The sequence below is a fragment of the Atractosteus spatula genome, chromosome 10, assembly GCF_055471065.1.
Source record: "Atractosteus spatula isolate fAtrSpa1 chromosome 10, fAtrSpa1.hap1, whole genome shotgun sequence".
Taxonomy (NCBI): Eukaryota; Metazoa; Chordata; class Actinopteri; order Semionotiformes; family Lepisosteidae; genus Atractosteus; species Atractosteus spatula.
The window spans coordinates 11,030,704-11,045,099 of NC_142715.1; positions in this window are offsets into that span (position 1 = coordinate 11,030,704).

The following is a 14,396-nucleotide window of genomic DNA, read 5'->3' on the forward strand; positions in this document are numbered from 1 at the left end:
CTCCGTGCACTCAGCGCGCCTCCCGCGGTCTCCCTCTCTGATCCCGGCGCTTTTGCTGGTGTCTGTGACATCACAGCGCTCTTTCTAACAGAGCAGAGCGCGTCTCCGCGGGAGGAGACTCCTGTCCGGAGCCCGGGGGGCTTTTCTTACAGATAAAACATCTCCCAAAAAAAAATACATACTGGGCTGTGAAGAGAAGCGAATCATAACAGTTGGAGAAGGAGAGCGGCAAACCAAGAAATGCAATTAATTAAACAGGGAAAAAAAATTTGTTTACTTCGCAGATTAATGTGTTACAAAGCGTACCCGTGTGGAGCAGTAGAGAACGAGCACGAGTCCCTGAAATAAGAGCTTTTAACAGTTTTACACGAATCTTCAGAGTATAGAAGCCAGGAGGATCAGACTCCTGATCCTAGAGGATAAAATGTGTATCCTGGTTTTATTTCCACCCAGTTCTCAGTTCCATAGGTAGTCTGATGATTTAAATGAACTGTATAACTGTTACAAGACTTCATCTAATTGTAAATTCATAAGACTGTCTGTGAGACACTTGTGAGAGCAGCTGAATCCCAGGGCTGGTGTGGATCACACACAGACAGGTCTTCTGTGTGATCTGAGTCCTACTGCTCAGAGCTACAGACTGGTCAACTGGTCACTATAGTAGTCACAACCATCGGACCATCAGCTACTAATAATCAATATGATGATCAGAGTGTCAATACTGGTGTTTATAAAATAAATACTAAAATCATTCCACACTCACTTGCATTATAAAACACTTAGAAACATGTTTGGGGGCTGACATACAGTAAAGAAAGTAATACAGAAGGGCGGGAGGTCCTGGAAAGGGTTAATAGAAGCTTCTTGCTTCTGACCTGGAACAGAGCCAACAGCTGCCAGATCAGTGACCCCTGAGCCCAGTTCACAGAGTGGAGAATTGGGAGCTCTTCTGTGTTTCTGAGAGGCTGGGAGGAAGGAGAAAAGGGGGAGATGTGACCTGAGTTCAGGCTGTTCTGTCTGATATTATTCATGTAGCAGCACTGATTGTCTGAATGTCCTCTGGATCTGGACTGTCAGGACAAAGAACAGTATGGAGTTGAGCTTAGATAGATAGATAATACTTTATTAAACCCCGTAGGGAAATTGATGTGTTACAGCAGTCCAGCCCAAGACAAGCAAAATAGACATCAGAATAGTTATAAAACAAAAGACAACAAAATAAATAAGTACATAGGTGTGTGCAAAATGTGCTGATCATAGTCACTGTAAAAACAATAAAATATGTGCAAAATGTGCATAGGTTTATACAGACTGATTGTCCAAAAAGTACAATGGAGTAAACATGCTGTCCATAGAGGAGCAAATGAAGGGCTAACAGTCCTAGCCTAGGGCAGCGTTATACACCCTGACCGCCGCCGGGAGGAAAGACCTGCGGAAACGTTCCCTTGAACACCGTAGCTGGAGCAGCCTGTTGCTAAAAGTGCTCCGCTGCCCAGTATAAGTCCCATGAAGCGGATGAGAGGTGTTGTTCATGATGGCTGTGAGCTTGGTCAGCATTCTCCTCTCAGCCACCACCTCCAGGGGGTCAAGGCTCATCCCCAACACAGTGCCAGCCTTCTTGATAAGTTTATTGAGCCTATTTGCATCTTTTGTCATGATGCTGCTGCCCCAGCACACAACAGCGTAGAAAATGGCTGCTGCCACCACTGATTCATAAAAAATGTGTAGCAGTGTTCCACACACACTAAAGGACCTGAGTCTCCTAAGAAAATAGAGTTGGCTCTGACCTTTCTTGTACAGGGCGTCAGTGTTACCAGACCACTCCAGCTTATCATCCAGGTGTACCCCTAAGTACTTGTAGGAATGTACGCCCTCTATGTCCTCACCCTGGATGGAAACAGGGTTCAGCGGAGACTTATTCCTTTGAAAGTTGAAGATCATTTCTTTGGTCTTGCTGGTGTTAAGCTGGAGATGGTTAAGATGACACCACTCCAAAAAATTGGTAATCAAATTTTGCTTCTGTCTGAGTGTGAGTCTGAGCTGTGAATCTGACTGAGAAGAGAATAATGATTTGTTATTCTGCCTCTGAGGATTTTTCTTCTTTGCCAAGTGGTGTTACATCCCCTTCAGATACTCTGCACAGACTGCCAGAGAGAGATGGACAGATAAGAGCACACGCAGCGAGAGAGGTATACTTCTTCATTAACTTTGAAGCAAGTGTTCATTTCTTTTCTGGAACAAGTTGTTTCTGAATTTCAAGAAAGTCATACAACTTCTGAAAGATAAAATACAAATCTTGCTTATCCGGACAGAAGAAATATTGCAAAAAAAAACAAAACAACAAATGCCAGTGATTTTTTCTCCTTTTAAAGAAAAGTGGAGAAAAACAACAGCAGTTCATCTCCGTCGGCTTGATTTAGCTTAATACAAGTATTCACTTCTTTTTTTCTGAAAATTACAGCCTGCGAAAGATTAAATACAGTTCTTGGTTATTCTTCGTCAGTGCAGAAGAAATACTGCGGGCTGGCAGGAAAATGCCAGTATTTTATTTCCTTTAACTACAAACATGTGAATGGTGAAAAGCAACGGGGGTGTCTCTCTGTGCAGCTGTTAAACAAAGAGCTGGTGATTCGAGCCCACTCAGGGATGCGCTTCTGATTGTTCTGATGTAAACATAATCTCCGTTAACAATTAATGGGATTTCTTCGCAACACGTTCCCTCTTGAACTTTGCAGGAAATGTGTGTGTTTTACTCGTGTGGAACTACAAGAAGTAAAAAATTAAGTACCTAAGTCAATGTCCAAGAAAACCATTTTCACGTGAGGAATTGTAGCTTTAACTGGCTGTCGGGAGAATTCATTTATACTACGCAAAAATATTTTAAAACTAGATCACAGATTTGTTGGAGAATTTGACAATCCTTGACAATCTGGGTTATGTACTCAGTTTGCTTCCGCTGCGCCACTCTGCTGATTCAACACGACTGCTCTTTCTTTGCTTTCTAAAAGTGCGCCCGAGATGAAATGTCTCAACGGTAAACGCGGACGTCACTTTGAGCACTTGGTCTTTTGTAGTACAAATCATCACACGCTGCTCTACATGGGCGTGTCTTCAAGATCGTTGTGAACCAAAGCTTCCGCTTTCCGAGGCTACTGATTCTTTCGTCGTTAATTCCCAAATCTTCAATGAGAATCAGTGAAACGAAAACCAAACACATGCACACACTCGCGTCCTAGCGTGAAAGAAAAATGATGGAAGCATTTGAGAAATAGCAAGTGATTGCTACCTCCACACAGTTTATAAGGCTGAAAATGATGCAGGAAGGACAGCAAAGTTCTAAAAGCATCGGTTGAAAAGCATCTACATAAGATGACAATTTCTCATAAGTAAAATCTTCAGCTTTAAAAGATTGTCATCCATATTTTTTTGTTTTACTCTTTTTCACATAAAACGCTTTCGATAAATAAACTGTTTTGTAATGAAGGCTGCATTAGAATATGCGTATCTAGCTTTGTTCAATTAAATCGGGACATGTGCCAGTCTCAAATTGATCACTCTTTGCAGGAACACTACGGAAACCTGCAGATGTTCGTTGGGAGAAGTGACTCCTGCAAAAAGTGTAAATCGTTGAGAAAAGGACTCCTCTCGCGAATATATTTCCAATTTCTAAAGAGCCGATTTTCTCGATTTTCGCCATTTTTTATTTTTTTCCGGTTCAAATATTGATCACGTTCGAAAGATGATTTTCAAAATGGACGTGTTACCTGCAAAGTCACCGTGAAACTGTTAATGGCGAAAAGATTCATAATATTTATTTTCTTAGAATACCAATGTAATTTTTTAGCATTCTTTCAAACAATTTCTTTATAGCTAAAATAACAAATTCATTCCATTCCATCTTATATGTGTTTAATATAGTCTAAAATATTTTCATTTGTATGAAATCAAACTGAAACGTTGCCACTCTGTGGTCAACATAAGATACATATTTCCCCAGATCCTCCTCATTTGTATCTTCCTAGACACAATTCCCCAGACACACACAATTATACAGCCACACATACAATTGATGACGACTTGCCTTCATATGTGTCAAGACTATACTAAATGTGTTACACTTTTTTGCATATAAGTAATGATATTAAAATATTTTTAGTCTGAATAATGGACAGTTTATTTACAAACCTTTTTTTCTTGGTTTCCTACAACCTATTGAGATATAGTGTGAGACAGATAGCTGTATCTACGGAAGAGTAAGCTTTTCATTTTAGAGGATGAAATAGTTTGACGTAGTTAGGAGTAATTAAAGGAATTAAAATATAGAATCTAACCACATTCACAAGAAGTAAGAAGTAGAAGAAGAAAATGGCAGTTTGTTGAAATTAATTTACTAGGTGAAACACATACTGTAAGTAATTACTAAAATACTGTTTTCTTGTTCCCAGGAAAACTCCTCTGTGATGAGCTGCAGTCTGAATATGATGATGTGGAGAACAATGAGAATGATCCCATCTCAGGTGAGGGCTGTGGAAGCCAGGGGAGCTCACAGTGGGCGTGGGAGGTTCAGCAGGTCTTCAGATAGTTCACAGGGAACCATTCCAAAGTCAACTAGACCCAGGACCAGACCTTAACTGTGGTTCAGCTGCCAGGGGATCTTCAGGGTTTAATCCCAGCACATTGAGAAAGAGGGTTTCTTACAGTGGGTCTGACTCAGTCTCTGGAGTCCCCTCTGGAATCCCTGCTGAGAAACAATACATTTCTGAATAAACATCTATTATTCTATTAGTGTTTCCTATTCATATATTCTGTTTTCTATAGAGTTTATAACAGAAGTTTGGAAGAAAGATTTTATCCTAATCTCACTTGCTGTTCTTCTAAATTTAAATGTACCTATTGGGATGTTTTCACAATTAAACAATTACACAAATACAGCAGGGAATACCTGAGCATTTGAAAACCCTGGTAGGCATGTGTAACAATACTTATACTCATCCGAAATAGGGGATTAAACACAACAAATGTGTCATCATGGATAAAGTCAGAGAGCTCTCTGAAGAGTGCATATGAGGTTATTCACCAATCTCCCCTCAGAAGTGCCAGATGCTAACAGTCTATTATAGGAGGTGTTCCGTAAGTGTAATCCCTGACAAGGGAGGATTTACAAAATATTACATGGATGTAAATAAATATGATTTCTACTGGACTTTATGTACAGTACTATAGAAATTACAATATAACATTTTTAGATGTTTTTAAGCGAGACACATGATCTAAGACATACATCTGTTTTTGATTATTCTGTTTCTGTTTCATGGGGGATATGAAAAAATCTGGAGGGCACATATTCTGTATTTTTTAATTTTCTATTCTTGCCATGACATACTTCTGGGACTTTTTACATTAAGGGCTACTAGGTCTGAAGCAATGTACCCAGATATCAGAAGCTAGTTACTTGTGATTTTTTGGAATAAACTTTTGTATTCCAAAATGTGTACACTCTAAACAAAAGGCGAACATAGCTATAATTTCCTATATATCCTTTCAGTACATAATTAATAATTATTAAATTCTAGTATTGACTTCTTTCACTAACATTTTCACATAATGGCAAGAATGCCCATTGCAAGTTTCTCAGTGTTGATTGTGCCACATGTATTTTGTCTCTTGACAGATGCTTCACACAATTTATATCTTTTCCACAACCTTGTTTCTTTGAGTAATGAGATCTTGAGGGTCTGTTTCTGTATGAAATACTCTGTTTTCTGTACCCTGTTCACCTCTACTGCTGATTGTGTGTCTCTGGCAGGTGTCTCTGCCATTTCTCCTGAAGTGCAGAGTCTCCTGGCCACACAGTCCATTGAAGATGGATGTGACTATGATGATGTCGGAGTCTCCTGACCACACTACCCTCTGAAAAAGGATCTTAGTATGATTATGTCAGAGCACTGTGCAGCTTTGTAGAGGATTCGTCCTGAAGTCAGATTAGAGTTTTTAACTGAGCAATACCATTATGATATGCCTTGTGTTTCTGAGTCATCCCTGTTAAAATACTGTTATATTTCCCTTAATGTATGTAGTTCTGTAGGTTATGAGGTGTTTGATTTCAGATTATCCAGTAACTGTACAGCTGAAAACCTGTACAGTACCCACACAGTCACTGTCCTAGTGAGACCTTGTTACTGTGTCTCCTGCTGTGTCTCTCAGGCTGTAAGACTGACCTGCACTTTTATACCTTTACATTGAGAGACACTGCACTACAACAGAAGGTCTATATGTCCTGCAATTCTGAGATAAGAACTGAATTGTGATTGTTGTTTCCCATTGTCTACTGATTACAGATGTGTGTCATTATCAGAACAAGTAGATACAACATTAATTAATGATCAGTTAATCTGGCCTGATTTCATGTCACTGCCACTTACAGAGTGCTACATATGGAAAATAATCTGCATACATTATAATTGCATCTGTATATTTAGATGCATAAAAGCATCTCACACACAGAAAAATGAAGAAAATAACTCTTACCACCATTCAACCCAGGACACAGCAGCGAGGCTCAAATTTTAGACTTTTCAATCTGAACTGATGACCCTTCCTTTCTAATGAGCTTTTCAAAGACTGAATGTAACCTACTGTATATGTTGTTGTTTTTTGTGCTGAATGATTTTTTTTTTAAATCTTAATTACTCGGATAAGACAATAAGACTAGTGTTGATAAGATGATTGTTGAGCAGGCATCTGAACACACAGAATGAAAGTTTCATTCCTGCTCAGTGGCTTTTCTGGTTCTCCTTTTAGTTTAATTTAGCTTTTTATATTTGCAGAGGAAATGTTTAATATGTTGTTAATCTGATTTATTTACTACACATTGAATGTACTGTATCACTTTGAATTAACCTTTTAAATAAAGCTTTACTTTTCATTGATCTGGTAAAAGTCATTTTCCTGGTCAGTAATAAAATAGTGAAAATGACAGTAGAATCTTGCACAACAATGTATCAAGCTAAGATTGTTTTCCTCTCTAGCAATTTAGAATTATGTTTTAGAGTAGTACTGCTGTGAGCTTTTGAAAGGACGTACATTGTGTTTCCACATCATACTTCCTGATACAAATAATGTTTCCATGATGATAGAACTTCACAGATCCAGCAGCTTGGTAAATAAGTATAATAATACTGTAGCCAGATGATGAATATCAAGGTATTGAGTGCTCAGTGTGTAACGAACAGTTCTTTCCGGACCCTATGCGGACGACACAATCTGAAGAAGTGGGGGAACACTAGGGAAACGTCATGCAGGAATACGGGGCTGAAGACAGGGGGGCGTGTCCAAGGTGCGCTGGTGCACGGGGGAGGTGTGGCCGAGGCGAACAATCCAAAAGAGTAGTCCTTAGGGAATATCCAAAACACAAGGGTAAGTCCAAAACCAGGAGATCCATCAGAACAAAGAATTAAAAACCACGAAGGCCGGGTCGGAACCGGCGGACGGGGAACAGGAACGGGAACAGAGGTTAAAACCTTAACGGGACCAGGCGCTTCCAGGTCCCGGACTCGCACGATATGGAAATCAGATGCAGAGCCCGGATGAGCGTCAGCGCCTGGCTTTTAAGGTGGGCTGGGAATGGGAAACAGGTGCAGAGAATAAAGTCTTGAGTGAAAGGGCTGGAGCACCCTTAAGGAGGGGGGACTATAATCGTGACACAGTGCTTCGGGTTTAACTTCCCTGGCTGAGGAAAGCATAGTGCTGGTAAGAGATCAGTGTCTTCACATCCCCTCCCCAGGGAGAAAATCCTGCAGCAGTGGTGTTGCAGTGGAGGGAGGGGATAGAAAAGAGGTGCCCAGCACCCTCTGTAGCCAGAGAGCTGTTATTAGCAGGGAAGCAGAAGTACGAGGTTAGAATTTGACCTCCACCTAAACTTATCTGAATAACATTATATACAGATGCAGCCACTCAGAACACACAGTTTTTCTTCCAGTAAAAGTTGTGCGGTGCCTTATGCAATTCACTGGCCAAAGACGATCAATAGGTTGCACTTAAATGTTAGTGAAACATTTACTTCATTTATTCTGTTTCTCTACTGTGCATGTTTGAATCTACTTAATATTGAATATTAATATGGAATTTTACAACTAAGGCTAAATTTTGGTAGCTGAAAATAAAAACAGAAGTACTATTTAGCACAATTTTGTTTTGATTTGAACCAATGTTTGCATCTCAATAATCCATTCATCCTTGAAAGAAGCAAAGACAGATGTGTTTTGAATCTCACAATGATCCTGTTCTCCATCCAATAGAAAGGTTTAATGTGATCCCACTAGAAAAAAAGTCAATTTCCATCTGAAATGATGTCCCTTCAAACAATTTGTAATATCTCTAGAAGTTTATACAGTAGAAGCCTGGTTAATTGCTTAAATTTAAACAAATCAGGACTATGGGAATGAGATTTGATTTTGAACTGGGATTTAAATAAATAGGAACACTGCACTCCATTGTGCTTTTTGTATGACAAAAGGTGGGATTCCTGTGTTTTTGATAACTCAGTTGTTAGAGCGGAGGAATATAGTGGGAACAGTGAGGAATCCTTCGGTCTCTGGTTTGAATCTGGCTGGAAGAAAGGTGTTTTTTATTTTCTTTAATCAAAAAGTGAAAATTTGTCATTCACTTAGACGTCCAACGAAAGCTGAGTGAAAGGTGAAGAGCCTCCTGTTCTGAATTCTCCTCACGTTTTCTGGGCTTGTAGACTCCTCACTCTTCCTAAAAGTGCTGCAGATAAAGGTAGTTGTCGGGAGTTCAGTTCAGTGGTAGAGCACATGCCACTCATGTATGAGGCTGTTTCCATTCAGTGGGGTCATCATCCTAGATTTCTTCCTAAACGCGATATCTTTCCTTACTCGTGTGGCTTCCTTCGTGTGTGAATTTCAGCGCGACACATACACATTTATCTGTTTTATAGAGATTCTATTTTAAATCAGTTAAAACGAAAGAAGCACTAATTAAATACATGTTGAAAACACATCTATCTAATTGACAAAAAGGGGCGATGTATTACTAGTAGTGGAGCTGAGCTCTCAGTTGTGCAGTTGATGTTGTTAAATCACTTATTATGTTTTTAAACCACTATACTAAGCACTGGCATGGTGGTGTGTGCAATCCTACCCAACCTTTCTATCGACTGTATGAGTCTCCTGTTCCATCTCCAAATCTTTCCACACATTTTGCCTGTTTCACCACCGTTATCATTAGACTATAGCCACTAATACGAGAATACTGTTCTGAAAGACTGTCATAAATAATAATGTTGAAAAGGGTAATGATAACAGTTTCTTCATTAAGGTAACCATACATTTGCCTGTATAGTACAACTTATTATCTGTATCTGCAAATCCCCAATATTATCTCATGAGAAACAGAAGTGTAGAGTCAAATCAAATTAAATAATACAACAAATCTATTCAATTAACACCCAGATGTAACAGAACTCATTTAAGACTTACACCCCTTTAAATATGTATTTCCTTAATTTCAGTTCTCTCCACCGGGATACCTGGAAATTCACAAAAGCATAATACAGCTACTAAAGTACTAATGTTAAAGATAACATTAAACTTTATTATTTAGATATCACGCTTTTATTAATAAAATATGTATTGATAAAATACCTTGTGAATAATTGTAGTGTCTGGAAAGCAATTTTAGTTAAATATAAAAATAATTTTCAAACAAGTGGTGCATCAGTTCATTACTTAATGACGATATTATTTCCACTACATTCAGGACAGTTCTAATGTAATCTATTGTTCCGCTTAGTCTGCTACTTCAGTAACATCTAATGGGCAGCTGCTGTTATTTTAGGTTTGTTGCAATTGAGAACAGGTTCAGTACAGAGCTGCTGACAAATTTCAGAGGCCAAGTTTGTTGCAACTGACCCGTTGTAGCTACCAATCAGCAACAAGGAGAAACAAACATCAGTTTTGCCTTTTTTTTAAAAAAAAGGGAAACAGAGTAGTAGTTATTGAGGTCATTTCAGGTACAATGTAAGAACTAAAGTTAACTAGTCCCAGAGTAATGCGTGGGGTCCTATTAACAGAAAAAAAATAGTTGTAACCCAAAAACACAACAAACACAAAATGAGAAGTCTTCCGGGAACCTAGGTAAATCCCTGTAGTTGTCTAACAACTATAAAAAAACAACCAAACGCAACAACTTCAAAAGAAAAAGAACATTTAAAAACAAATCTGGGGAACAACAAAAACAGAATCTAATGCAAGAGCTTTATTAAGTCTTCAGTGCTCCACTCACCTCAGTAGACCTCTCTCATATATTTGTGTGCAGGTCAACTGGAGGTACACATTCCATGCTGAAAAGAGAAGGAAACACAATGTTTCAGCTGTGGAGCCTTCTTTGATTGTGACTCGAAATAAACCTTTACCTTTACTTGTTCGTTTGATGTTAATTTATCTCCATCAAATACCTAAGAGTATCTAAACTCGACAGTTGCTTTCAGTAGCTGAAGACACTGCGCCAGGTGAGGCTTGAACTCACAACCTCGACATGACTCCGCTGTGCACTGCTGTATAAGTACCGCGCACTGACCGATTGCGCCACTGGAGCTGTGCGAGTTGTGCTCCTCATACAGACTGACGCTGCAGAAACACAGGGTGAAAACGGTTTCGGTTGTGGATCCATCTCCTCATGGGGAAAAGCAACAGTAAAATAGCAAGGAAAATACAACAAAAGAAACTGAAAATTGTGCTAACAGCAAAGAGGGACGGAGGGAGGTGGTCGGACAAGTAAATCAACCTGGCGGATTATTTGTAGGGACATTTTTGAGTCAATCAGCACACGGATCTCTTCATGTGCCTTAAGCTGTGCAGTTTGTATTTTCGATGTCGATAGGTTTCTTCAGAAGTCCAGTAAATTGACAATAATGGAGAACTAGCTGATGCACCCCGTCGTGAAGACCCTCTATAAGGTGATTGCATGTTTCATTTTCAAGTCGCCTCCTTTACACGCAATTGCAGCCCCGAAACTGAGAGAAAGCATGAGAAATGGCTTCAATTTCAATGTGAATCGCAGTACAGGCTCGATGGCTTCACATCTTCCATCGATCACATAAAATTGCAGTAAAGCGCTCTAAATACGACTCTAAAGTACTGGGAAAGATGATTATTTTGAGCGTGCCTCCCAGGGTCTGCTACGAGGCTGAAGTTGGCTTCTTATTCGCCAGCTTCTTCTTCGCGTTTTTCGTTCCACCTTAAATGCTGCTGCTGTGATGTTATGTCACCTTTCGCCTGTAGATGGATCTCTTCGATCAGTACTAATCCGGCTGGAATACTGTAGACATCCTCAGTGAAAGGGAATATCCAAATAAATAGCGACTGTCCAAATTATATTTTTGTATGGAATATATTTCAGAAAATCGCAAACCAATTTTGAAAACTCACCATAACACGGACTTACACTGGGAAAAGGTGATTGTACTTTCTGCTTATTGCTACGGCCTTCCCCCCCAATTATGAAAATGTCTCACAGTTCTGACACCGACGTGTGAAAGACAATGTAACAGACTATCAAAATCCTGAAGTACAAAACATTTTAATGCACCAGTTTTTTTAAATATGACCCTCTGATCTTGGCATGTCAGAATACATTGGGAAAAAGTATGGCACGAATTGCACGAATTGCAATAGCACACATTGTTGAGAATATCACTGACCTTGCCGATATTTGCAGGGGATACGAATATTTTGTACATGTTGAACTACAACACGTAAAATTTGAGCTCCTTAGTCAATATCACCGGGAATGTCCAATAATGACGAACATCAGTAGCTCCAAGGAAACTTAGACTCGCACATGGAGTTTTATCTTTGAATGGAGGGTGGGAGAATTCATTTATACTCTCGTTGCTCATTAGCTAAATTATTTTAAAAATATGACACAGATTTGATCAAGAAACTTGTAATCGCCTTAAAGAGAGTCTTCTTGAAGATGTGCACCAGCTAGCTCTCCACTGTCAATTGACAGGACTTTAGAAGAAACTGTTCTCATACAACCAACATACAAATTACACATCTTAAGTCACATGACGAGAAATCCTTGTACTAAATAACATAAAACTGTCGCTGCAAATTATCACCAAGCTGTTTTATGTGTCTGACCACCTCTCTCCTACTTTGCAGAGAGCACAATTCTTTCTGTTTCTTCATCGCTATTTTACTGTCTCTTTCCCCCACGTGGAGATGGATCCACAGCAGAAACTTTTGGTCCGTTCCTGTTACTCTGTCCGATTGAAAGAGCTGTATTAAAGGCACTCCCATCTCTGCAGGAAAGTTATTGCTGCTCTCAACACAATATACTGCAGCCAAATGTGATAGCGATACTGTCACTGCCTGTGGGCCACGTGTTCCTGCTGTCAGCCTATTATGTCATGTCCATCCACACCCAGAAACATTACTGCTGTAGCACAAGAGTTATATAGGTGCAGTCAATACAGCATGAATCTCTTAATCTCAGAACTGTGGGTTCAGCCCCCACATTGGGTCCCTCTGTGTCAATTTGATCCCCCCAATCCTCCTAGCAGGACCTGATGGCGTAACAGTGATACCCAGTGCCTTATATGACCTTTGCGTAATTCAGCTTTCTTTCCACTTGATTCAGATTTTGATCTGAAATCATCGGCCAAACAAGAGTTTGTCTAAACAGAGGGAGATCTGCTCACAAGCAAGTATTAAACACTTCAGCATTTACTGTTCGAATACCACACTTTGTCAAAACACTGCCGCTTCTTAAGCTAATAAGTAATGGTTTTTGAGCACGCATTGTATTGTTAATGCTTATATTAAAACAGCATAAATTCACATAATGGAATTTGGACTGAACAAAGTAGTCCAGCCCCTTTACAACATTACATACCCACTGATTAAAGCTTAAAACTACAGCAGCAGGAGTAACAATAATGGCAACAACATGTTTGGAGTTCGGCATTTCATTTATTCTGCGGAAACATCGTATCGGAATGAACTGCCCGAGATAAAAGAGCAATTGCGGCTTCAGATCGTTTTTACAGAGCATTACGTTGTTCTGTTCATACTGACTATACGCTTTAAATTTGTCATTTACTGCAAGCGTTGCTTTTCCAGGCTTTTCGGAAATTCCTCGCATTTGAGCCAGCACTAAAATATTTCATTCCCGTCGCTGAATACATCGTGGAAACGGTATTTGCAACGGAATGCTGTCACACATGAAACCTTTTTGTTATTCGGTTCTGAAGTTTGAAAATGAAAATAAAACGGGGGTCACTTCATAGGCTTGAAAGAAGTCCAAGCAGCATAAAAACCCGCGAATTCTCACAAAAGCTGCACCTTTCTTCTGCTGCTTTTATAAATCAGCCTTAAACATTTGAATGCATACCTTACTGCTGCTAATCACATTCACGTGTTTACGAAGCTTTTTTCTGTCCGTTATGTTTTTGCTAGTTTCTCCGTTTTCCTCGTACTGTGATTGTCAGCGAGCACAACAAGACTGAAACAGTGTAAAGGCAGGTAAAAAAGACAGGGTAAAACGCCTGACTGTCGGGAGTGGGATTTGAACCCGTGCCTCTATTTGGAGAGCGAAACACAAAGCTTAAAAGACACGAATCTGTGAATTTGCTGTTTTAAACCGCTCGATTATCCTGAAGAAATGTGTGCTGATTGCAGTAGTTGCATCCGATTTTCCGTAACTTTAGGACGATTGATACGACTGGTTGAACACAATTTGTGGCGTTTAGCATGACATGGAAAACGGTACCGTAGCATTCGGGTCCGGACTACCAGACTCAGAAACAGTTTTTACCCCCGCACTATCAAACTATTAAACTCCCAGCCTCTCTCACTGTGACCTCACCTCTCACCTATGATCTAAATCTCACAGTGCCTTTTTTCTTACCAAAAACCCAAACACACATTGAAAATCTACCTCTACCATACATGTCAAAAGTTCACTCCCCATAATTTCTATCCCTTTATTTCATTCTTTTGATGCATGTTTTTGCACATAACCTGTTACCTTTTTGTTGTTTTGCACACTGCCTGTTGTTGTTTTTTGCACATCGGCTGTTGTCTCTGTCTTTCTTTTGTTATACAATTGTATTGTTGTTGTGTTTTTTTCTTTGTACTACTTATGTCCGAGAGCTAGCTAAATAGCATTTCGTTATACCATATACCTGCGTATGAGTATAATGACAATAAACTTGAACTTGAACTTGACATAGTCTTGCAGGCAGTATATTATTTTATCGTTTACTCGTTTAAAAAAACACGGTCTTCTCGTTCCTAACTCAGATTTTTAGTGCTTTCGAACGTTATTTCCAACCTGGACTGACAGCTCACCCGATCTGTTTGTGATCAGAC